At 34.3% G+C, this 25,416-nt stretch overlaps 1 long non-coding RNA gene across 1 annotated transcript in view; it reads right to left on the bottom strand.

Moving 5' to 3' along the window:
- Positions 1 to 12,652: 12,652 nt before the first annotated feature.
- Positions 12,653 to 25,416, bottom strand: part of LOC129481812 (uncharacterized) — a 94,674-nt gene continuing 81,910 nt past the window's right edge. The window contains exons 4-5 of the long non-coding RNA XR_008657517.2: positions 13,075 to 13,151; positions 12,653 to 12,769 (exon numbers count right to left, since the gene is read on the bottom strand). This is a non-coding gene — a long non-coding RNA (uncharacterized lncRNA). The remainder of the gene's footprint in view (positions 12,770 to 13,074; positions 13,152 to 25,416) is intronic.

Raw genomic sequence — 25,416 nt, forward strand, 5'->3', positions numbered from 1 at the left:
AGCTATTAATGGTCATAGAAAAGAAGGTAAATTGATTCTGTAAATGCATGTGTAATCATATTTGATCTTCTAATTATAGCAGATAAATACAATTTATTAGTGTTTAATGTGTTCTAAACAAATTTATTAAAATATAAACTATTTTCATAAAAAAAGTAAAGGTACTAAAGTTCAAAAAGTTTAATTAATTTGCTGAGTACATATATCTTGTTAGTTGCTAGGCCACAACTGGACCCAAATCTCATTTCTCCCATGCTGCAAAACTCTTAACTGTTTTCTTTATCATAATAGTCTATTCATGTGGAATTTACATCACGCTCCTTATTACAATCACTATAAAACTTATCTATGGCCCATCTAGATCTCCCCTACTCCACAGATCGTTTCTATAATTCTACATATAAAAGTGACTTTCAAGAACACTTATCCATAATACCATCTGATAGTGTATTTACAGTAATTTGCTCTGTATTATTCTAACTAATTAACATAGTGACATATCTTTTATAAGCTTGATAATTTTAGTAAGCTGCAGGCTAAATATCACCAGCTTTTTTTTTTTTTTTAATCAGTGTGCCTTGTCTATGGAAGCTTGTTAATGCAAACTAACAATTTGGGGATAGGAAGTAATCTTAAATTGTCAGTTAAAAGTGGCAAAAATTGTCTCAAGTAAAATATGCATTAGTTCCTAGAAACAAAACCCTACCCCAAGACCAAAATATATTTCCTCAAGAATAATAAGCTTTATTACACAATGTTATTAAAGTTTTTTTTAGAAATGAAAGTGTGCTTCTATGTGCCATTTAGCTCTGCCTTTAAAGTGGATTCAATATATTTATTTTATGTATTGTAACAATAGTATTAATTACATTAAATTAGGAATCATATATTTTGGACATTTCTAAAAGTAGGCTTTTTGTTGTCATTGTAATTAAATTTTAAAAACACAGATTGTTTATTTAATAGATATTTTCTTGCCAGAATTCTTTTGCTTAAGGATTGCACTGAGAATAAGATGTGAGCAACTTTCATCTAGTGCAAATATTATCTCACGACCACTACTAAAACTCTTCTCGAGTTAGTTTTGTGTTTCAGACAGATAAACCCATAAATAGATGAATAGATCATTTAATTATCTAGCTTATCTGCCACACTAAGATCTTACTACATAATTTGTTTAAATTGGTACACATATGATGTCAGGCACTACCAAAACAAAATACCTGATTTAAACATATTAGAATAATAAAACATATTCTATCCTTTCATCATCACTCTCAATTGGAAAAAATGATTTAGGGTTTTATTTGCATTTATGGAAAACAATGTTTGCTTGGGAAAAATTAAGGAATGCAGACAATCACTTTAAATGTGCAAGGTTAATGCAGTGTATTATTTTCTTAAAATATATTTTTTGGATTAAGCAAGTCTATTTGCCAAAGTTCAATGTTGTTTTGTTACACATACACACACACAGACACACACCACACACACACACAGACACACACACACACACACACGTTTTGACAATATTTCCACTAGCAAGTGTTTTTGTATCAACAATACAACCTTTGAAATTTACATGGCTCCAATATTATTTGATGTTTAGTATTGTTTTCTTCCAGATTATAGCACCGCATCCCTGCTAATCCCTGAAAGTCTTGGTAGTCATGGCAATGGTTGGAGGATAGCTCTAAGCTGTTTAAATCATCCCAAAATTTGTGTTTTTTCTTTCTGTCCAATTTGACTGATGTCTTGCTCCTTGCTTCTATTTGCATATGGAGCTCAGTCACTTTCCTCAGATTCTTTAAAACTAAATAGAAGGTTAATAAGCACATACTTCATCTTGCACCATACAGTAAATAAGGTGATAAGGTTTTGTTCTGTAGAAGCTTTACTGAAGTCACGGATAATGAAAATTTTAATTACGACACAACAGAAAATATAACATAAAATTGGGTGTTTTGATGCTCTACAATCATTTTCAATCCACTATTTTTATCCTCCCACAACATTACCACTTCTTCTTTCTGCAAAAACAAATTAACTCCACCACCAGTGTGATTTCCCCTAAAAAACTTCTTTTAAAAAATAAACTAAATAGGGCCGGGCACAGTGGCTCACGCCTGTAATCCCAGCACTTTGGGAGGCCGAGGTGGACGGATCACGAGGTCAGGAGATCGAGACCATCCTAGCTAACACGGTGAAACTCCATCTCTTCTAAAAATACAAAAAATTAGCCAGGCATGGTGGCGGGCGCCTGTAGTCCCAGCTACTCGGGAGGCTGAGGCAGGAGAATGGTGTGAACCCGGGAGGTGGAGCTTGCAGTGAGCCGAGATCGTGCCACTGCACTCCAGCCTGGGCACACAGCGAGACTCCGTCTCAGAAAAATAAATAAGTAAATAAATAAATAAATAAATAAACAAACTCAATAGAAAGGAATAGAAAATGTGACGGTTAATATTGAGTGTCAACTTGATTGGATTGAAGGATGCAAAGTATTGTTCCTGGGTGTGTCTTTGAGGATGTTGCCAAAGGAGATGAACATTTGAGTCAGTGGGCTGGGGAAGGCAGACCTACCCTTAATCTGGAGGGCACAATCTAATCAGCTGCCAGCGAATATAAAGAAGGCAGAAAAACATGATAAGGCGAGACTGGCCTAGCCTCCCATCCCACATCTTTCTCCCATGCTGGATGCTGCCTGCCCTCCAACATCAGACTCCAAGCTCTTCAGTCTCAAGACTCAAACTGGCTCTCTTTGCTCCTCAAGCTTGCAGACAGACTATTGTGGGACCTTGTGATTGTGTAAGTTAATACTTAATGAACTCCTTTATATCTATCATCTATGTATGTATGTATGTATGTATGTATGTATGTATGTAGGTATGTATGTATGTATGTATGTATCTATCTATCAATCTATCTATCTATCTATCTATCTATCTATCCTATTAGATCTGTCTCTCTAGGGAACCCTGACTAATACAGAAAGCTTCCCATTTTCCTAAACAAAGCAGTTCATCTCTGATGAAAATACTCTGTGCTTGCCGTTTCCATTCATAGATTGCCTAGGTCCAATTTTTTCCACACTTTGATAGGCTATCGGGTGTTTCCCTAAATAAGTAATGTTCCTCCATTAATAGATCCCAGCTTTTAAAATACTTTAAAAATGCTTTTCTCCATTGTTTTTATTGAAGAGAACATTATATCTGTGACTATATTGATGGTAAAATAAAGTATACTGTTTCAATAAAATTTATAATGAAAGCGTTAGTCACAGGATCCATTTCTTTAAAATACAACTAAATTTAATCCCACTATTAGTGATTAAACATAATGCCTACTTTAATTGATTTGTCTGGGTTTGTTGAATCTTCAAATATTTCAACTAAATTTTTTCACGTATATAGAAATATATCTGTATGTTCCTAGATGGAAAACAACAGGTTTTGATTCACCAAATAGTATTTTAAGGAAGAAAGAAATGGCTTAAATCCCTGTTCTTGGTATGGAAAAATGTGGAAGTGTGTATTTTAACATTGAAATCAAAGGAGTACTCTGAGTTGAATGAGAAACAAAGTATAATATATACTCTTTCTTGCATTTTAGCACAGCATCCTTTTTACACAACATATTTGACTACCTGCGATTTATGCAGCACAATAGCTTTCTTATGACACTTATGTTAATCTTTTTTCCCCTTTCCATTACCTGAACATATCAGTATGTTTTCTTGTTGAAATAATTTGGAGTAGTAATTTGCAAATTTCTTCTGACAGCCCTTAAGGTACAATAAATTTCTCAAATCAGTAGGAGCTCTTGAAATGTGTTTTCAATATCTCTGCTGCAAATGAAACTAGCGAGTTACAAATGTGCAAGTGCACAGAAAATCAGAAAGAATGAATTTTTTCACTTATACCGAATTGGATGTTTCCTTAATTATTTGTAACCTAGGGCCATAAAAAAGTTTCTCATTTTAGAATTTGGTTTTACAACCAGGATTTTTTGTTTATATGACTGTACTATATTTAATGAATTTGAATCCATAAAAAAACAGGACAAACTTGACCCCAAAATATACCATTTCTTTCAATAAATTATAAGATTTTATATACATATAATATTAAATCAAAAGGTAAAACAATTTTACTGAATACCCATGGGATAGAATAACAAAAATATTTAGTCTAATATAAATTTTCACAGATGTTAAAGATTTTCTTCTGTGACTGATAATGACGATGGCAAGAGCAGGTGGCAGAGAGTCTAACTGCTGCAGAGTTTCTCCATGAGAAAATATTTTATATACTCTATATCTTTAAAATTCTACCATTATGATATATTTTATTTTTGATGTTTTAAAAAGCATTATAATGTTTCACATTCATGACAAGTGCACTTTTCCCTCCAGGGCAGTACGCTGTAATTAAACTGAAGGTCCTGAAGACAGACCACTGGAGTGCAAATCCTTGCTTTTTACTAATTAACTTGGGCAAGTGACTTGGTTTATTTAGAATGCAAAAAACTATTTATAAGATTGGCAGCACATACAAGAAAATCCAATATAATAATGTCTTAAATACATAACTGGCTACTTTTCTCTCACGAAGATTAATTCTAATGGCCAACGATTCTGAATTTCTAGGAAGACTTGATTAAGTCAACAAAAATTTAGTCTCCTATATGTCTATCTCTACTGCCATCTTCAGGTTTCCATCCTCAATGCTATATGATGGGAACCGGAGCTCTAACAATCATGGTTACATCTTTATTTCAGGGTGCATAAAGGTAGAAAAGGGAAGGACAGAGACTATAACCTAGCTTAGCCATTTGTTTCCTTTAAGAAACTTCTGGCTAGGCACAGTGGCTACCCCTGTAATCTGAGCACTTTGGGAGGCTGAGGCAGGCGGATCATGAGGTCAGGAGATCGAGACCATCCTGGCTAACACGGTGAAACCCCATCTCTACTAAAAATACAAAAACAAAATTAGCCAGCTGTGGTGGTGGGTGCCTGTAGTCCCAGCTACTCAGGAGGCTGAGGCAGGAGAATGGCGCGAACCCAGGAGGCGGAGCGTGCAGTGTGCTGAGAACACACCACTGCACTCCAGACTGGGCAACAGAGTGAGACTCCGTCTCAAATAAATAAATAAATAAATAAATAAATAAAAATAAAAAAGGAAAAAAAAAAGAACTTCTAAGTAATTTCCAACTTTCATTTATATCTTATTGGCCCAAACTTATTCACTTGACTATAGTTAGCTTCTGCTCCACCTATTATCACTGATTAATCACCTCAAACTTTGTGGAATAAAGGAACTACCATTTGGTTATGTTTGCAGGAATTTAGAAAGGACATAGAAATAATGGCTTGTCTCTACTCCAAAATGATTAATGCCTCAGCTAGACAGACTGAAAAGCTAGGAGTAACTGGACGGATATAGGATGAAATAGTCTGAAGTCATCCTCACCGACGTGTCTTAGGAGTAAACATCCAACATAAAGCACAAAAGCTGAGTTCTTTTCTAACCTAGACTTGAACATTACACTCTATAATTTGAATGCAGCCTCTTCCTGCACACATACATAAACCTTTGCAGATTAAAGAGGAGTAGTGGCATATTTCCAGAAAATCATATTTTGTAGGAGATACTGTTTGTCATCTTTGGAGAATTCAATCTCCTGTCTTTACAACTGAGTCTAAGAAAATCTAGTCCTTTGTCTGGGTGCATTTTACCCCTGTAAAAATTGTGGTTTGGCTGCCTCTATAAAGATGAAAGGTCATTCAGCAGAGGTCTTTGAATGACCTCTGTTTGTCCATCTATAAAATAAGCAATATAATAGTATCCACCTCTAAAAGTTATTATCAACTGTAAGTGAAATATTGCCAGTTATCACTTTGGGGACGTTGTAAAGAAATATGATGACCTCTGAGGATTCCCCACAGCCTGGTGCTTTACTCCACATGGACTCCCCATTGCTCAGAATACTTCTGATGTATTATCATAAACTATTGATTCCCAGCATTTTCATATCATGGCTCACACAGAAAACATAATAATCTGTGACAAAAATTGATGTGTCAAAAGTTGCTCATACCCTGAGTTGCCAGAACAAAGAGCTCTGGGTCACATAGGCCCAACTCAGTTCACCTGTCTGCTGAGGAAATCAATAACTCTGCAAAACTTTAACACACTCTCCACTGTTATCAACCTTTGCTGGGCCAATAACCTCTATCTTGTAAACTACTTCATATAATTTTTCCTTCTCCCTGGAAGTTAATGAGCTACTCCATCAGATTAAATCTTTAAATTTTAACCAGAAATTTATGTAAACCTGAAAGCACTTCAAGGTTTTATATCACTAAACTCTAGTTGTTTGAATCTATATTCCATTTCCAATGAATATCATTATGCTTCCCTAAGATTTAATTCTGGGTTGGGTAGGATTAGGTCTTTATAGTTCTGTAGAAATCCCTTAAAGTGTGTATCACATTTTCTTTACTGAATTTGTTTTTTCTTTCAAAGAATTTGCTGCATCTCTTATGTGTCCAGCTCTTTCCATTAATTGCCATAGAGAAGCCCACATTTAATAAGATTCTATATTAAACATTCTAGTCTAAGCAACTTGTGCAGGTATTTTCCTCTAACATAAGTTTCCTTGCTAAGAGGAATTCTGGCTCCAGTTATTCTGTTACCTGTAATACTTTACAGAGAAATTTTTTGAATGAGAACAAGTTATGTCAGGTGGAAAATCACCATTTTGCAATGGTAATCTTCAGGAAACTATGAGGCAAGCTATCACGGAGCTCCTGGAGTTGAAAGTCACACACATCTCCTTAAGATTTTGAATTACACTGTCTACTGAATCAATTTAAAACATAATATAAGTCAATAGCAAAGAAATGGGATAGGTTAACACAGTTAGAATAGGGCATATGTTGGGTGGAATGACCACAATGTACCCTGTGTTACACAATATTCATATGTGCTGTGTCTCTTACTCTCTCTCTGCCACAACATCCTTCTCTGTTGATAATGTGGTTATGAGAATCAAAGGTGAGATTTCAGCAAGGGGATTCAGCACAAAGAGGATGCCTGGAGCCAAGTATACTAGCTCTATCAGGAGGATGTGCAGCCAGTATGCCTGTTCAGTAAATATAGCTTGCCTGTGATTTACAGAGCAGCCATGCTTATTAACCACATTTCTGCAGTAGAGCACACAGGAGTTCCACATTGGATCATAATAAATGTCACCAATGGGTGAGTGATTTAGGGATAATTTCACTGTCAAACTGAAGGGGGTATGATTTGTGCTTTTTAATATTTTAGATTTACTGGTTCCTTCCATCCCTTTCTATCCATAATGGAACTCTTGCTTTTGCCTTTATCTACATCATTTATTCTATTTATCTTTTACTTTATATTATACGTTGCTAACTTATATTTAATTCATAACAATTTTATGGATTCTTCCTTTGTCTCATAAGCTATTTGCTTGCTCACTCTGTATGCTTAATACATCCTATGATTTTCACCCATTCTACTATTTTTTCATCATCTTTAGCAGAATTGCATATTCTTAAATAATAGAGCATATTGCACTTTGATAATACAACTGTTTGAAACTCTGGCTATGTTTAATGAGGTAGAACATAGACACCACAAGGATTCAGAACTCCAGATTGCTCACATTCCATTCTGAAACTCATCAGCACTCATCTTGTTTCAGTTGCCATTGAAACCCCGTGTAATTACTTTTCAGTGACTGGTGTTAGGGATAATTTGTGTTCTGCAAGGACACTTCTCCGGTTTCTGGTCAAATAGCTCCTTTAAAAAAATTTTCCTTGCCCTATTGTGAAGTTTTCAAGAAGATTCAGACATTCCCCAAGGTAGTCTATAATTCCAGATGACCAGTAGCTCTTGTAAGAAGACTAATTTCCAAGAAGACATTACAGAAAATATAAACATCTTTTTTGCCATAGACCATTTATTCTACTGCATTTGTTGATTATTACTGTGACCCACGTACTCTTGCAGGTGTTTAGCATAAGATGATGAACAAAGAAGCCCCTGTACTTCAATAGGTAGAGACAGACTTGATGCATGCCTGTCAGATCTCCATTTGTGAGGGATGTAATTAACTGCCAATTACAGATATCATGCTCTAAAATTAGTCATTTGTGCCAAGGGAATGCTTTCTGTTGTTTCTCTGTGCCAATGACTGAATGAGGCAAGGGTGTTAAGGTGATCTCATTCAGGAGGGTGATATGGTCCTTCTTTGATGGAACATTGTGATGCAAGGACTTTACAATAACCTTGTCAAGTCTCTTAGGTCTATATAGCAGGCTAAGTTGCTTCATTCTTTCCTTCGTTCTTTTCATCCTTTGCCCAGGGCCAACTGGCATCAAGATCTGACGACTTCTCAGACTCTCCCAGTTCCCCTCTGTTATCCCTCCAAGGCATTGTCCCTGGTAGGTCTCTTGCATGACTAATTTCATCTTGTCTGCATCCCAGAGAAGCCAGATTAACTCATAGAACAATGGAAATAAACAATGAAATATATATAATATGTTACTTTTTGATAAGTTCTGTGGAGAAAAAATGTGAAACAGGAAAATAGAGATAAGAAATAAAAGGTAAGTGGAATTGCTGTTTTATAGTATTTGGGCAGTGGAGGTTATAGACCTCAGGAGGTGAAGCAGCAAATATGCAGTTACCCCAGGAGGGCTGCATTCCTGACCCTAGACCAAGCCTGTCCAACCTGTGGTTCACAGGCTACATGTAGCCCAGGATGGCTTTGAATGTGACCCTACACAAATTCTTAAACTTTCTTAAAACATTATGAGGTGTTTTTTTTTTTTTTGCAATTTTTTTCACAATTTTTTTTTTTTTTTAGCTCATCAGCTATCATTAGGAATGTTAGTGTATTTTATGTGTGGCCTAAGACAATTCTAATTCAATGTGGCCCATGGAAGCCAAAAGACTGGACACTCCTGCCCTAGACTTTGCATCTTAGTCTTTGGGTATTGCTGTGATACACCAAATTAAGGGCAACATTTAGAGGAATAAAGACAATACATATTTTTCCTATTCATGGATACATCTATCCAATTCATATTACCCCTTGGTGAAGAAGGGCCATTGAACAATATGGATCAAAGCTAAATAAAAGCACCAAATTCACATAGCCTTAGAGACAATCAAAGAAGAGATATCTAATAGAGGGTAATGAAATTATGTAAGACAATATTGTAATTGTCTTCTAGATACTGTGATTAGAGTTAGGAAACTTTATTGAGACCATAATAACTTAGGATAAACAAAGTTACTGGAAATGATTTAGTTTGCATACAATAGATGGGCTAGTCTGTTCACAATGGGGGTGTTGCTTACTTAGGTATGCAAATAAAAGATTTCTCCTTTAAGTCAGAGGTAGAATATCAAGATATTGAAACCTGGATCTACTATGTAGATAAGTTACTTAATTGATTTTGTTCTTATTTTTCTCATTTATATAAAAATTGAATTTATTTTAAGTGATTAGACAGTATATGTAAAGAATTTAGAACTGTGCCTGGCATATTATAAGAGCTAAACAACTATTAAACCAAGTGAATTTTAAACAAACATGGAAAAAAGATATCTCAGCAATTCTAAAAGCATTGAAAATTATTTTTTATTAAAGAGCTATAGTTAGGAGTATGCAACAGATTCTTTAGTTGAATTTAATAACAAAGATTGATTCAATTATTGATGAAGTTCTATTTTCACTTATGAGAAACTCTGAGAAGTATTTTATGGCATATTTGTTTCCTTTGACTTTTATTTTTTTGAGATGTCATTGAAATCATATTGACTTAAGTACCGTGTGGATGGCATTATGCTTGCAATAAAATAAAATAAGACAGTTTTTATTAACTACATGAGTCATAGTAATAAAAGAGCATGAGTATCCAGCATTTTAATTTCTCATTAGTCATTCATAGAAACATTACTTTTATGAAGTCCTCAAATAAAATAGCTCCTAAAAATAGTTATAACCAAGAAAGGGGACTTGTAAAGTGGAAAAAGTATAAGTTACTTGAGTTACCTCTTCAGTACAAGGTTATCTTGAATATATATTTATAGCTTGGGAAGCAAAGATAATTTGAATTGAATAAATATTGCCATACTAATTTGAAGTATTAAAAAAAGAAATTAAAATTTAGCATTATTTATCCTTTGCAACATCCTTGCTATAATATCGAAGAAATTTTAATAAAAAAAGAGCCATTACACTGTGGCACAATTTAGCCTCTATTTATGGCCATGGACAGATAGTCTATTCTTTTACTAATTCCACATTGTCTTAAATATTGTGGTTTTATAGTAAGTCTTAAATTCTAGTAGAACTTTGCTCTCCTTCAGTAATAAATTGGCTACTCTGGGTCTTTTGCCATTCATATTTTTTTTCTTTTCCTTTTTTTTTTTTTTTTTTGCTGGAATATAGTGTTTTTATTTTTGGAGGAGATGAAGTCTCACACACTCTTGCCCTGGATAGTCTCGAACTTCTGTACTAAAGCAATCCTCCCACCTTGGCCTCTCAAAGCACTGGGATTACAGGCATGAGCCACTGCACCTGTCCCAGTTCATTTTTAAATTTTTTACACAAAAAGTGTCAATTCCCAAGGAGGTGGGGAAACCTGAGAGTCATTTAGTTCATTATTAATGAACACACCATATCTACACTTAATAACTCAAAAACAACCCGCCAAAAGAAAAAAAAAAAAAACTCTTTAAGTTTTGCTATGGAGAGTCCATTCTCCAAAAACACAAACTGTGCCCATAAGTAAAGCTAAATTGTGCTATATTGTGATGGCTCTTTTTTTATTAGGCAACTACATCAATAGCACAGAATATTAATCTATAAACTGACCCACATAAACATAGTCAACTCATCTTTGATAAAGGAGCAAAGATAATTCAATGAAGAAAAAATAATCTTTTCAACAAGTGATGCTGGCACAACTGGGCATCCACATGAAAAACATAATAATCTGGAAACGCTTCACAAAAATGAGCTCAAAATGGAGCATGGATCTAAATGTAAAACAAAAAATGTAAAACTTCTGAAATATAACATAAGAGAAAATCTAGATGAGCTGGGGTATGGGAATGACTTTTTAGATATAATATCAAAGGCACAATCTGTGAAATAAATCACTGACAATCTGAACTTAATTAAAATCAAAACTGCTCAGGAAATGAAATGTTAAGAAAATGAAAAGACCAGTCACAGACTGGAAAAAATATTTGCAAAAGACTCATCTGATAAATGACTGTTTTCCAAAAATCTACAAGCAACTTTTAAAACTTAACAAGAACAGGAACAAAGATGTTAATAAATGGACAAAAGACCCAAATAGATGCCTCATCAAAGAAGGAACATGATGGAAAATAAGTATATGAAAAGATCTTCAACATCATATGTCATTATGTATGGAGTCATTAGAGTATGGAAAAGTAAAACAACCATCAGATATCATTATATGTCTATTAGAATGGCCAAAATCCAGAACACAATACCAAATGCTGATGAGGATGCAGAGTAATAGGAACTCTCATTCATTGCTGGTGGAAATGAAAAATGCTATAGAAAGTTTGGAGAATAATTTGTATAATTTGGCAGTTTACAAAATTAGACACAATCTTACCATACAATCTAGCAATAGCTCTACTTAGTATTTACTCAGATGAGTTAAAAACCGTGCTCACACATAAACCTACATAGGGACATTTATGAACACTTTTTCATAATTGTTGAAACTTGGAGGCAACTAAGATTCCTTTGGTAGCTGAACAAACTGCTACAAATAAACTGGCACACCCAGACAATGGATTATTTTTCAGCACTAAAAAGAAACGAGCTAAACAAGCCATGCAGAGATATGGAGGAATCTTTAATGCAAATTACTAAGTGAAATAAGGCAATCAGAAAAGGCTACATGCTGTATGATTCAAATGATACGACAATCTAGAAAAGGAAAAACTGTGAGACAGTAAGAAACTCAGTGGTTGCAGGGGAAAAGAGGAGCCATGAACAGGCAGAGCAGAGAGGATTTTAGGACAGTGAAACTACTCTGTATGGTTCTACAGTGGTGCATACTCATCATAATACATTTGATGAAAAAAACATAGACTATGCAACACCAAGAGTAAACACTAGTGTAAATGATGGACTATGTATGATAATGATGTGTTAATGTAAGTTGATCAATAGTAACAAATTCACTCCTGTTGTGCTGAATGTAGATGATGAAGTTTGTGAATGTGAAGGAGCAAGTCTTATATAGGAATTATCTGTATTTTCCACCCAGTTTTGCTGTGAACCTTTAAGTATTCTAAAAAAATAAATTCTATTTTTTAAAAAAGATCTGATCGCTCATCTATAATTTGTAAGTCCCAAAGGAAACTGTTGTTTTTATATGAGTAGGAAAATGATGCACTCTCATAATTATATAATGATTTTCTTGTAAAAACTGTCAAATATCAACGAAAGCAATAATCTATGTCTTTCAACTTTTAATAAAATTGATCAACCAGCAGCAAGATGGATGAGAAACAAAGAAAACATATTTAAATATATTGTATTAGAAATATTAAAATGAGACACTTTTGCACATATCCTACACAAATCATTTTTATAAAGGCACATTTTGTGGTGGATAAACCCTAATGAGCCACACCTTTGTAAAGTCTTCTCCCCTGATGTCAAGCAGAATCAGTCACTTCTAGCTAGCAGAATAGGGCAAAAGCCAAGAGAATGTTGCAAATGTAACCAAAGTCCCAAATCAGTGGATTTTGAGTTAATCAAGAGGAGATTATATTGGATGGGTCTAATTCAAACAGGTTAAAGTTCTTAAAAGAGGGAGTGCAGCCCTCCTAAGGTGAAAGATCCTCTATCCTACAGTTGCATTGAAAAAGCAAGCTACCATAAGTTATTCACCAATAAGAAAGTGAATTTTGCCACCAACCCAAGAAACTTGAAAGCTTAACTTCCCCCAGTTAGACCTCTTTTGAGAATATGCCTCTGCACATATCTTGACCACAGCCTTTGGACACCCTGAGCAGAGGAACCAGGTGAAGCATAGACAGACTCCTGGTTGATGGAAGCTGTAAGATAAGAAAATGTGTGAAGTTTTAACCCAGTAAGTTTCTGGTAATTTGTTATGCAGCTGCAGCAAACTAATACAATTATTAAGAGTGTAAGAGTGATTTATGAATAATAAAAAAATTCCAACAAAAAAATAGCCTTTCAAAAACCAAATCCATAGTCTAAACTTTTCCCCTGACAATGTACATGTTCCACATATTATTAAAATCTAATTTTAGGGAAACACATGTGATATAGTCTTATTCGTTGTATAGAAAACTATATATTATTTACAAAATAAAAATTTAAAGCTTACACTAGTACAATTTACCCTAGGAATGCAAAATAGGTTAATATTTTTAAGTTATCATTTAAAATCTCCATATTAATTGATTTTTTTTTATTATTATACTTTAGGTTTTAGGGTACATGTGCACAATGTGCAAGTTTGTTACATATGTATCCATGTGCCATGTTGGTTTGCTGCACCCATTAACTCGTCATTTAGCATTAGGTATATCTCCTAGTGCTGTCCCTCCCCCCTCCCCCCATCCCACAACAGTCCCCAGAGTGTGATGTTCCCCTTCCTGTGTCCATGAGTTCTCATTGTCCAATTCCCACCTATGAGTGAGAACATGCGGTGTTTGGTTTTTCGTCCATGCGATAGTTTACTGAGAATGATGGTTTCCAGTTTCATCCATGTCCCTACAAAGGACATGAACTCATCATTTTTTATGGCTGCATAGTATTCCATGCTGTATTTGTGCCACATTTTCTTAATCCAGTCTATCGTTGTTGGACATTTGGGTTGCTTCCAAGTCTTTGCTATTGTGAATAGTGCCACAATAAACATACGTGTGCATGTGTTTTTATAGCAGTATGATTTATAGTCCTTTGGGTGTATACCCAGTAATGCGATGGCTGGGTCAAACGGTATTTCTAGTTCTAGATCCCTGAAGAATCGCCACACTGACTTCCACAATGGTTGAACTAGTTTACAGTCTTATAGGAAAAAAAAAAGAAAAACTCTCAGTAGATCCAGAAAAAGCATCTGAGAAAAATGTGCCAAATGTGATAGATCATAGCAACTTGATAAACTTCTCAAAAATCCAAGCAGAATCGTCCTTAAAGAAGGGAAATGCAGTCATTTTCCTACTATATGTAAAGTGCTAGCTTGCCCACTAATGTAACTAATAATCTACAGGGTACTGGAAGTCTTACCTGAAGGAATACGACAAAACAATTGAGTAACAAAAAGTAGAAAATGAAAAGAAAATGGTAAATTTTTAATATAAATCTCATAATGATGCAGAAACTAAAAGAAAATCAATCTTTAAACTAAGATGTATTTAGCAGAGTAATTGTATCAAAATATAAAAGTAGCAGCATTTCAACGAATCAACAATAACAAATAATCAGTATGTTTTAAAACATGAAACATTTAATACGACGAACATATTCATATATTATATGAAGCTACAAAAAGTTTTCAAAACTTAATGGAGAAATTTGCTAAATGTTTTTGAATATTAGATTTTGACTCTTAAAATTTTAAAACCTCTGTGATGCCAAAAGCTCAATAATCTTTTGACCATTTATTAATCAAATTATTAGATTGTTTTATATGGAGTAATTTTAGCTTCCTTTGTATTCTAGGTATTAATCCCTTGTCAGATGAATAGTCTGCAAATATTTTCTCCCATTCTGTGTGTTGTCTGTTAACTTTGTTGATTATTTCCTTTGCTGTGTAGCTTTTTAACTTGATGTGATCTCATTTGTCCATTTTTGTGTTTCCTGTGCTTGTGGAATATTATTTGAAAAATCTTTGCCCACTCTAATACCTTGAAGAGTTTCCCTAAAGTTTTCTTTTGGTAATTTTATAGTTTGAGGTTTCAGATTTAAGTCTTATTCCATTTTTATTTGGTTTTTGTATATGGCGAGAGATCAGGGTCTAGTTTCATCAATATACATTTCTCAAAAGAAGACATGCAAATGGCAAACAGGTGTATGAAAAGGTACTCAACATCACTGATCATCAGAGAAATGCAAATCAAAACTTTGATGAGGCTGGGTGTGTTGGCTCACACTCGTAATCCCAGCACTTTGGGAGACTGAAGCAGGTGGATTGCTTGAGCCCAGCAGTTCAAGACCAGTCTGAGCAACATGGTGAAACCCCATCTCTACAAAAAAAAAACAATAATTAGTGGGGCATGATGGTGTGCACCTGTAGTCCCAGATACTTGTGGGACTGAAGTGGGAGAATCATCTGAACCCAGGAAATCAAGGCTGCAAGGGAGCCGTGATTGTTGCACTATGCTCCAGCCTGCCCTACAGAGTGAAACCCTGTCTCAAAACAAAGAAATAAACAAACAAAAACCAAAACTCCAATGAGATATCATCTTATCCCAGTTAAAATGGCTTTTATTCAAAAGACAGGCATTTACAAATGCTGGTGAGGATGTGGAGAAAAAGAAACCCTCATACACTGTTGATGAGAATGTAAGTTAGTAAAACCACTATGAAGAACAATGTGGTGGTTCCTCAAAAAAATAAAAATATAACTACCATATGATGTAGAATCCCACTGCTAAGTATATGCCCCAAAGGAAGAAAATCAGTATATCAAAGAGATATCTTCATTTCCACGTTTACTGCAGCACCATTCACAACAGCTAAGATTTGGAGGCAAGCTAAGTATCCATCAACAGATGAACAGATAAAGAAAATGTGATCATACACACAATGGAATACTATTCAGCCATAATAATAAAAAAGATGAGATCCTGTCATGTGCAACAACACGGATGGAACTGCAAATTATTACATTAAGTGGGATAAGCCAGTCACAGAAAGACAAACTTCACATGTTCTTACTTATTTGTGGGAGCTAAAAGTTAAAACAATTGAACTCATGGAGTCAGAGAGTAGAATGATGGTTACCAGAGGCTGGAGAAGAGTAGCAAAGGGTAGAGGAGAGCTGCAGAAGAGTGGGAACAGTAAATGAGTACAAAAATACAGTTAGATTGAATGAGATGAGATCTAGATTTGATAGCATAACAAGGTAACTACAGTCAACAATAATTTATTGTGCATTCTAAAATAAAAGAGTATAATTAGAGTTTTTTGTAACACAAAGAAAAAATAAATGCTCGAGGCAATGGATACCCCATTTACCCTGAGGTGATTATTATCTATTTTATACCGGTATCAAAATATGTCATGCACCCCATAAATATATACACCTACTATGTACCCACAACAGTTAAAAATGAAACAGAATAATAATTAATGTTAAAAAAATTTTTTAAACTGGAAACAGATATTTACATACAACAAATGACGGCTGGGCGCGGTGGCTCACGCCTGTAATTCCGGCACTTTGGGAGGCTGAGGTGCGTGGATCACCTGAACTAGGAAGTTGGAGATTACCCTGAGCAACATGGAGAAACCCCGGCTCTACTAAAAATACAAAATTAGCCTGGCGTGCTAGTGCACGCCTGTAATCCCAGCTACTCGGGAGGCTGAGGCAGGAGAATCGCTTGATAAAATGGTAAAATTGGTAAAATTTGAAGTGCTCATTTCCTACCCCTATCCAGTATTCTATAAGGAAACACAAATTCAATGTGGCATTGTTTGAAAAATCAAACTTGGAAAGAATCTGGTTAGAAATGGAGAATGGAGGCCGGGTGCAGTGGATCATGCCTGTAATACCAGCACTTTGGGAAGCCAAGGTGGATGGATCACCTGAGGTCAGGAGTTTGAGACCAGCCCGGCGCCCGGCCAGTGTGGCGAAACCCCTTCTCTACTAAAAACAGAAAAATTAGCCAGGCATGGTGGCGGGAGCCTGTAATTCCAGCTACTGAGGAGGCTGAGGAAGGGAGAATTGCTTGAATCTGGGAGGCAGAGCTTGTAGTGAGCCTAGATCGGACCACTGTATTCCAGCCCGGGCAACAGAGCAAGGCTCTGTCTCAGAAAATAAAAAAGAAAGAAAATAAAGAAAGAGAAAGGAAGGAAGGAAGGAAAGAAGGAAGGAAGGAAGGAAGGAAGGAAGGAAGGAAGGAAGGAAGGAAGGAAGGAAGGGAGAATGGAGTAGGAAATGGACATAAATGGTAAGCCTATATTAATGTGTGTATATTATTCTACCTTTATACTCTTCTGAATAATTATGTTACCCCAATATACTTTCATCACATAATTTACCTGAATGATAATAATAAAATCCTTGCAATGAATTTAAGCAGCCACATATATTAGTGATACTCTGAAAAAAATGTATCTGCAAATGGAAGGTTAAATGACTGAAAGCTCAAGTCTCAAGATTTTCATTGTAGAAATGAAACACAATTTTTCTTTCAAATAAAAAACTCGTGTTAAAGTTTGAGGAAATAAGCGTATGTTATTAGAATGTAAAGCATAGCAAGTGATAAGTGAGAATACTATGAAAACATGACAGAAGAAAATATGTTAGATTTGCTCAGGAAGAATAAAGGGGATAAAGCTTAAGCTGAATTTTAAAAGGCAACTGCAAGATATTACTCAAGATAGACGACTAGAATGAGAAGAACAAATTTCTAAAAGAAAACCTGCAGGAAAACCTAATTTTGAGGAGCATGAGGATAGACATAGATACTTCAAAGAACTATAATTTATTGTTCCTTAGTCATGTGCCTGGTCATGTACTAGGCACTTTACATGTATTTATTTCCTACAAAAGTCTTGTAAGTATATATCAGAAGATAAAAGAATTAGAGAATTTAAAAGGGTTAAATAAGAAACGCCTAACAGATACAAATATAAGCCTTTCCTGATTCCAAAACTCCTGTTATAAAAACTAATGTCAATAAACATTATGAGTGGCTTCATACAAGGCAATAAACAAAAACTTCCAAAAGGATTACAGATACAATACAGAATTGAAATGAAAATTATACAATAGAGTGCGAATTAGAGAGTGGCAGGTAGCATTTATAGTGTCACTGAAACAGGATAGAGGAAGTCAGTATGTGTTCAGTTGCAGAATGATTCGGGAGTGAAGAGCCAAGGTTACTAGGTATACTATTTTAAATGACTGCACTGTGAATGAAAGCAAATGAGAGAACGTTTACTAAAAAAATTTTACATGCATTTTTAATCTGAGAAAATTTTATAGATTTTGAAAACTATTTTGTGGTCTATCAACATGGTACTGGAAGTCATAGTGTGATAAGAAAAGACATTTTTAAAAAGAGTGGCATTAGGATTGGAAGGCAATAAATAAAACTGTTTCTTCTACATATAGCATATATAGGATTTTTTAAAATTATAGACACATAATAAGAATTAGGAAGGAAATTTAGCAAGGGCAAAAATTAAATGTAATTCTCACTATAAGGAAAAACACAGAAAATAGAAGATAAAAATGAAATGTTTCCAATCGCATTAGAAAGATAAAATACATAGTAATATATCTAACAGAGGACGAGCAATAACTTTCCAATATGAACTACAAAATGTAAATACTGTCAGTTAAAGACTCTCTAAACAAGTACACTATTCAAGGTTCAAGGTTTGGAAAAGTCAGTATTGTGAACGTGTAATCTCTCCTAATTAATATATTGATTCGATGCAACTCCAACAAAAATCCCAGCAGGTTTCTTGGCAAAACTTGATAAGTTGTTTTTGAAACTTATATGAAAAATAGAGCCAATAATAGTTTGAGAAATCTTGCAGAAGTATTAAAGCTGAAGAACTTTTATTTTCAGATATAATTATAAAATATACATATATAATAAGTATGATAATATACAATTAACTCAGAAATAGACACCTAGACAAGAAGAATAAGATAAAGTGCCAGAAAAAGGCTTATGGAGTCTTTTATGTGACTTACAGAGTCACATAAAAATGTGATATATATTGAAATCGGGAGGAATTTATTCTTGATACTGAGCCAATTAAATATCAAAAATATAAATCGTGACTCTTACATCATTGTATTTACAAAACTCAATTCTCAGTGCATTGTAGACTTAAATATAAAAGATAAATACTATTTTCTAGAAGAAAATATATTTTGATCTTTATGATCTAGGAGTGAGCAAATATTTTTTAAACAGGACAAAAATATATAAGCCATGTAGTAAAATATGAACGTTTAACCTACATTAATCTTAATGACTTTTATTCATCAAGAGGCACCATTAAAAGAATGAATAGACAAATCACAGACTAATTTACAGTTTATATTACTGACAAATAACTCATAACCAGAATATATACAGTATTCTTACAAATCAATAAATGACAGTCCATCAGTTTGCTACAACTGCAACAAATAACCACAGACAGAGTGGCTTAAACAACAGAAATGTATTGTCTCACAGTTTTGGAGGTTAGAAATCCAAGATCAGTGTGTTGCAAGGTTGTTCCTTCCAAGGGCTATGAGGAAAAAAATCAGTTTCATGTCTTTTTCCTAGCTACCAGTGGTTGGCTGGCAATGTTTGGCATTTGTTGACTTCTACTAAGGCATCTCAATGACTTCTTTAATCTTCACATGGTATTCTCGCTATGTGTCTGTGTGTCAGAAATTAAATTTTCCCTTTCAATAAGAGCATCCAGTATATTATATTAGAGCCCACCCTACTTCAGTATGACCTCATTTTACCTAACTACATCTGCAATGACTTTACTTCTAAAGAAAGTCACTTTCTGAGGTTCTGGGTGCTAGGAACTCAACACATGAATTTTTGAGGAACACAATTCAACCCATAACAGTCAGACAATTCAAGAGATCAAAAATGCAAACACTGGAAAAGATGCCTACAAAGTGGATCAGCTAAAACACAGGAAAACATGCTCTACCTCATTAGACAACAGAGACCTGCAAGATAAAATCACGATTAAATTTTAGTACACAAACACTAGAATAAATAAAATAAAAAAGACAATAGCCGATGTTGTTAGACTGTGAGGATTGCTTATAATAGCCAAAAAACCCTGAAAACTACACATTTATAGTAGATCACAAACACACACACTTTTTTTGTATTTTCATATAATAAAATATTTCATAACAATGATGAAAATTAATATTGTTTGGATATCTCACTAAGTAAAAAATGCCAGATGCAAAATAATCTATACAGTAAAATTCCATCTTGCACACTATACACAAATATACAAAGTATTTAGTGTTGAACATCAGAAAGATTATCAACTTGTTGGAGAATTTTAGTGACTTGGAGGGAAGCTGAGGGTAGCTTCTGGGGGCTAGTGATGCTTTATTTCTTGATCTAGCTGATGGCTATAAGGATAATTCATTTTATGAAAATCCATCAATTTGTACATTTACAATAACTTCTTTAAAGTTTTTGTATGTATATCCTCCTTCAATTAAAATTACATAAAATATTGGAAAGTTATTATACCACAGTGCTCAGTATCACTTACAAGAGTCTATCCAGATAAAGTACGTCTATATATTCAGTTTCAGGATAAGTCTGTTTGAAATGAATAGCTCATGTCTTTAATAAGAATATGAAAAAGTATGTGACATAAAATGTTTTAAAAAAGTTATTTTAGTGCTTTAAATGCACTAAACTTCACAATAAAAAATTATACAATTTTGCATATGGTCTTACTTGATTTTGCTTATCTTAGTGTGTCTAGCATGGTGTATTTGCAAGTTGTTCAAATCCTTTAGAAAAAAAAACACAAACACAAATATAAATCACTGGAGTCACACTGACATATCCAGAAATATATTTTATTTATTTTCATAACCATCAGTATCATCAGTATAAATAATATTATAATATATAGCAAATTTTAAAATATAGTAATATTTCAATAAGTATAATTCTGGAACTAAATGAAATCTCACTTTAAAAAATTTACTTATTTATTTAAATAAAGTTCAATTTTGCATAATTATTTGAATGAGGGTTCCAATATACTGATTACATAGCATATAATAAATTCCTACATGCAAGACATATAATCATTTCCATCATTATTAAAAGTTTTTAGATTTAATCAAAATTTGCTTCTATATTGGGCAGTAGAAAATACATTCAGGCCTGGTTGTGCCTTAAAATATTTACAAATAAGACTTGAAATCATATTTGGGTCAAAACTATCATGACTATGAATAATAGAAAAAAAAACCTTAAAGACAGGAATCATAAATATTTGGAAAAAATGGTATCTTGCTTCTTTCATAGATCATGACTAACAATAATTCTTTTTATATTTTCATGATGAACCTGCTTGTGATTTCAGATGTTTTCTTAAACAATATTTAAAAAAAATATATCAGTTATTCAGTTGACATTAAAATAAAATCATTATTAATTTAAACTTAAGGATGTCAGCAATGTGGCAAAGAAAAAACCTTGACCCCCATTCCTCCAACAGAACGTTCAACTAGCAACTATCTACAGACCGAACATCCTTTTGAAAACCTCAGCACCTGGAAACAAACCTGAGACACCCGTGAGGTATGCAGAAGTAAACAAAATCTAAATTTGATGGCTAAGAGGAATGGTGTCACTCTGACTGCACCCCCACCTCCCCTTCTACCAAAGTAGCATAGCACCAGATAAAGATTTTCCTGGACTCACAGTTTCTATGAGGGGAAAAATGAACTTGAAACAGTTATTTGACTTCACTAGCATTCTAAAAAACTTCTCAGGAAGTCCACTGTGGTCTCACTTAATGAGGAATACTAAGAGAAATGCCATGGCTTGATCACCCAGGAGTAAAACAAAGGAAATGACAAGGATTTTGGTGTTACCACTGCATCCTGTAAGCTGTAGCACTTGGTCAGAGGCATCAATCAACCCCTTAGCTCACTCACAGAGCTAAGCTTGTCACCTTTAAAAGCACAGTAGGAAACACAATCTAGCTCACATATAGTGAGCCCTTAGACAACTAGTCTCCCCAGCCAACTCCAGAACCAACAACAAACGTGTCCAGTCAGAGAGATTCATGCCTTCACAGATCTCAGAGATGTGAAGGAGCTACACATGCTTGATCTGGGAAGGTAATCAGAGGTGCCGCATGGCCAAAAAGCCTGGCCAATGACCCCGCCCAGGCAGACAGATTCCCATCTTTGCAGATTTCAGAGAAGCAGAGAAGCCAGACTGGCCGACCCAGGAAGGCAAGTAGGGACGACACACAGTCAAACAGCCCACAAAACAATCCCAACCAGGCAGAGAGACTCCCATTTCTGTACATTTTGAAGAAACTTAGAGGCCAGTCCTACTTGATCTGGGAAGTCAAACAGCCACTGAACAAAGCCAAAAGCCCACTCCGCAGCTCCAACCAGACAAGGAGGCAATTTCAAATTGTGTGTTTCTAAGGAGCACAGCCTAAGGTTCTGCCTGTTCAGAGTAGTGACTCCACCTAATCTCAGAGTCCAACCTGCAGCCCTGCTCAAGTGCAGATTTCAAATAGCAAAACTGCCCATCCAAGGAATATATATTGTGCCAGGTCTAACCAGAGCCATTTAAGTATGAGCCAGCATACCACCTAACAGCAGAGTCCAACCAATGTTCTCACTGGTCAGCAGAACCCAGTTAGTAACCCCATTCAATATCAAAGCAAAGGCAGTGACCCAGCCAACTGGATAACTTATAACAAGCTCTGCCTCTCCAGGATCATCACGAGCTGAACCTTCCAGGACCACAGCCTAGACTAAATAGCTCTATGTCTGCTAATATATCTGTGCAGGACCAAAAAGGGACTTGTCCCCTCACATATGCAGGTCACAACATAAGAATACAAAGATTATGGATAATCAGGGAAGTATAATTTCTCAAAAAGAAATAAATAAAGCTCAAATAATGAATCCCAAATAAATAGAGATCTATGCAAAGACTGATCAATAATACAGAATAATATTCATAAGGACGTTCAGTAAAGTTTAAAAATATACAGATGGAAAATTTAATGAAGTTTGGAAACCAGTATTTGAAAAAAATGAGAAGATCAATAAAGAAATAGAAACAGCAATAAGAACACAGTAGAAATCCTAGAAATGAATAATACAATGACTACAATAAAAAATTTAATAGAAAATTTTAACAGAAGAACTTATCAAGTAGAAAGAAAGAATCAGTAAGCAGAAAGGCAGACTTTAAAGTATCCAGTCAGAGGAGAAAAAGACAAAAGAATAAATAAGAATGAAGAAGATCTATGGGAATTATAGGACACATATAAGAGATCGGATGTTTTTATAATAGAATCAACAGAAGAACACAAAGGAAAAGGTCCAGTAAGCACATTTAAAGGAATAATGGCTGAAAACTGCATTAACCTGTGATAGATACCAACACACATGTATGGGATGCATAGAGGTCTCCAAGAAAACTAAACCCTGAGAGAAATACGACAAAACATAAAATAATCAAATTATCAAAAAAAAGAGACAAAGAAAAAAATTCTGAAAGCAGCCAAGAGGTAAGAAACACATCACATACAAAAGAGTGTCAATGTAACTATCAGCGGATTTATTAGCAGAAATCTTACCAGCCAGGAGACAGTGGGATGATATATTCAAAGTGCTAAAGGAAAAAAGCAACCAAACTGCCAGCCAAGAATACTTTAGTCAGCAAATCCATCCTTCAGATGTGAAAGAGACATAAACATTTTTCCAGACAAACAAAAGCTGAGGGAGTTTTATTTGTTTTTAACTCCAAATCTGTCTTATAAACAATGGTAAAGGAAGTTCTTCAAGCTGAAAGAAAAGGATGTTAATGAGTCACACACACACACACAAATATTTTGAAAGTATAAAATTCACTGATAAAAATAGGTGCAGAGTCAAATAAGGAATACTCTAATACTGCAATGATTGTGTATGAATCATTTATATCTTTAATATAAAGATTAAAATACAAAAATATTAGAAATAGTAAAAATTAAAATAATTTGTTAAGAAATATGCAACATTAAAATATGTAAATTGTGACATAAAAATTTAAAATATTGGAGGGAGCAAGGTCAAATTGTAGAGTCCTTTTCTTAAAACATTAAGGTCAGAGTTAATAACATCTCATAGATATAACAAGTTATTTTAAGCTGTTATATCTATGAGGTGTTATTTGTTAGCTTCATGGTATCCACAAAGCAAAAACCTTTAATAGCTACATTAAAAATAAAAATAAAAAAATCAAAATACACTACTAGAGAAAATTATTTAACCACACAACAGGACAGGTAAAAAGAAAGAATCTATAAAACAATTTGAAAACTTAAAAAATGGCAGTAATACATCTGTACCTATCAATAATCATCTTGCATATTAATGGGTTAAATTGTACAATTAAGAGGAATAAAACCCAGTGTTTTGCATGTGCCTGTAGTCACAAATACTCAGGAAGCTGAAGTGGGAGGATTGCTTGAGGCCAGGGGTACAAAGCTGTAGTGTGAAGTGATTGTGCCTGTGAATAGCCACTGCCCTCCAGCCTAGGCAACACAGAAGGAATCCATCCCTAAAATGATAAACCAATGAAGATCATGAAAAAATAAAAATAAAAAGACAGAGTGGATCAATGGATTTTCAAAAGACCCAATGATATGCTGCCTATAAGACAAAACAGACTAAAAGTGAAGGGATAGAAAAAAATATTTCATACAAATGGAAGCCACAACACAGTGAGAGTAGCTGTACTTATATCAGGTAAAACAGACTTTGGATTTTACAAAAGAAGCAGAAATGAAGTTCATGACATAATGACAAAGAGGTCAAATCAGCAAGAGAGTGTAACAATTGTAAATACATATGCACCTACCATTGGAGCACCTAAATATATAAAGAAAATATTCATAGAGCTAAAGAGAGAAATTGACTATGATACCAAAATAGTAGGGAATTTCAACATCTCACTTACAACAATGGACAGATTATCCAGTAAAATAAATTATAGAAATAACATCAGATTTAAACTACAGTCTAGATGAAATGGGTCTAACAGACATTTGCAGAACATTCCAACTAACAGGTACAAAATATACATCCTTCTCTGTTGCACATAGAACATAGGTCAAATATAGATCATATATTTGACCATGAGACAATATATTTGATCATATATTTGACCATATATTTCACCACGAGACAAAATGAAATTTAAGAAGATTAAAATTACATCAAGTATCTCTACTGAGCACAATGGTATAAAACTAAAAATCAGTAACAGAGGAAATACAGAAACTTTACAAATATGTAGAAATTAAACAAAATGTTCCCAAACAACTGATGGGTAAAGACATTAAAAGGAAAATTTTAAAAATGTTTAAGAC

Source organism: Symphalangus syndactylus, chromosome 5 (assembly GCF_028878055.3).
Source record: "Symphalangus syndactylus isolate Jambi chromosome 5, NHGRI_mSymSyn1-v2.1_pri, whole genome shotgun sequence".
Taxonomy (NCBI): Eukaryota; Metazoa; Chordata; class Mammalia; order Primates; family Hylobatidae; genus Symphalangus; species Symphalangus syndactylus.